The sequence below is a fragment of the Chaetodon auriga genome, chromosome 18 (genome assembly GCF_051107435.1).
Source record: "Chaetodon auriga isolate fChaAug3 chromosome 18, fChaAug3.hap1, whole genome shotgun sequence".
Lineage (NCBI taxonomy): Eukaryota > Metazoa > Chordata > Actinopteri > Chaetodontiformes > Chaetodontidae > Chaetodon > Chaetodon auriga.
The window spans coordinates 22,612,701-22,614,858 of record NC_135091.1 but is presented as its reverse complement, the minus strand read 5'-3'; the positions used below and the strand labels follow the sequence as shown (position 1 = coordinate 22,614,858).

Genomic DNA, 2,158 nt, shown 5'->3' with positions numbered 1-2,158 from the left:
CAGCAGGTAGTGCGCGTGCCTCACAGCAAGGTCGCTGGTTTGATCCCCGGGTCGGGCAGGGCCTTTCTGTGTGAAGTTTGCATGTTCTTCCCGTGCATGCATGGGTTCTCTCCGGGCACTCTGGCTTCCTCCCACAAACCAAAAACATGCTCATTAGGTTAATTGGTGACTCTAAATTGTCCGTAGGTGTGAGTGTGAGTGTGAATGGTTGTCTGTCTGTGTGTCTGTCTATGTTGCCCTGCGATCGGCTGGCGACCGATTCAGGGTGTACCCCGCCTCTCGCCCATTGCTAGCTGGGATAGGCTCCAGCCCCCCGCAACCCCGAAAGGGATACGCGGGTATAGAAGATGAATGAATGAATGAATTTACTGGATCTGCCTTTTTAAGTCTCATACACATTTACCTCAGCCTACGTCTTTCTAGCTTCTCATTGGTTGGTTAACAGACATGTGACTCCTAACAAGAAAGTGTAACCGGGGAAATGTAGTTGTTGGCAACCTGTGGATATCAGTCAAGTCCTGCCTAAGAAAATATCCACCTCCATCCTGCTGTTTATTTCCAACAAGAGTGATCCAACCACCACACATTGAACCCTCATGTTACAATGTCATCACTGGTCAGATTTGCATGGGTCCAGAGAAAACTACGGAGTCCGACACTGTCTTTGCATGTGCACACCGATTCCCCATGAATTTTAGTGACCTCTGATTGGCAAAACCGGGTGTCATTACCGCTGACGTGAATAACAATCTTACTATATTTATGCTTATCCTTAGCCAGCAGTTTTAATTTGATTTGACGTTGCCCACTCTGGCCCCCGGCAAGCATTTGACTGTGGTCCCTGGTGTCGCCTGTGTGTTGCTCAGTGTTGCCAACTTAGCAAATTTGTCCTCATATTTAGTGAGATTTCAGATTGCCGCCCCACCATCCCAAAGCACTCACAGACAGCCCAGTCCTCGCACGGTGCAGCAGTCCCTCCCAGCTGCAGTCAGAACAGGAGATATTCACCCCTCTGCGTTCAGACTGCAAATGAATCATCCCATAAGGGTGCTGGGCCATAAGGTTCAAACCAAACCAAATTTAAGAAAACTTAACTAAAAAACTTAAAATAAATAAATAAATAAAAACCAAAAACGCCTAAATGACTCCACCAGAATGTCTCTTATGGGTCACTTTGCCAGTCCCAAGTCCGGATGAAGGAGGAGGGTTGGAAAAAACCAGAATGGAGAGACAAAAGTTAATTTGTACTTATTTATGTTATTACATATTTAGGGTGTTTTGTCTCTCCCACTACATTATTCCTCTCTCCTATAGCATCCATTACAATTACATGCACATGGCAAAATATGCAAATTAGTTGATGACGTCATTTAGCGACTTCTAGCGACTTTTAGGACAGCCAATAGCTACTTTCCTTACTGAGGAGTTGGCAACACTGGTGTCGCTGAGTGGGGAGAACCTGTTAGAAACATGAAGTGGTTGGTGGTGAACCGTGGGCTTCAGCCTGGGACTATGCTTCCTTCAAACAGTCACCCAGCCTCCCTGGTTTCCTGGCTGCTTGGGAGCTGTCGAGGGACGACTAGCTGGAGCTACACTTGGTCGGTCCGCGTCTGTTATGGGTGTCTGGCTAACTACATCTAATGGTGTGGTTTCCATGGTGCGAAGCTGTGCTTCCAATTCACCTCACCTCCAACTCACCAAATAAACTACATTTATTACATGTACCAGTATCACTAAAGGAGGCAGAGGAGTAGGTAAACATCTGACACACCAGGCAGGAGGGAGCTGGAGAGTGAGAGAGAGAAGCCATCGCTAGCTTCTAGGCTAAACTGGTGTAGCTAGCACAGCAAACAAGCGTGGAGACAAGTAAAATTAGTGTTGCTAAAAAGAGCTTGAACGGAACTAATGTTACTTTAAATGGAGGGTAATAAGCCGCTGTAACATAAGACAGAGCAAATTACACTCAGACAAGGAAGAGTGACAGATGTACGCTACTACTAACTAGTGCTGCTTTCATCAATGAAAATTATGACTAAATATCGTCGTCAACGAACTTGTATAATGTGAAAGAAATGAGACGAGACGCAATGTAAATGCTGGTCATGTGACTGTAGGGAAATTAGTTTATTAAACCTCTAAATTAATATTGCATTCATTA

The 2,158-nt window shown here is 45.5% G+C and overlaps 1 pseudogene; it reads right to left on the bottom strand.

The window, feature by feature from the left end:
• Window positions 1-617: 617 nt before the first annotated feature.
• On the bottom strand, window positions 618-1,810 carry LOC143336733 (uncharacterized; annotated as a pseudogene).
• Between the last annotated feature and the right edge of the window lie 348 nt (window positions 1,811-2,158).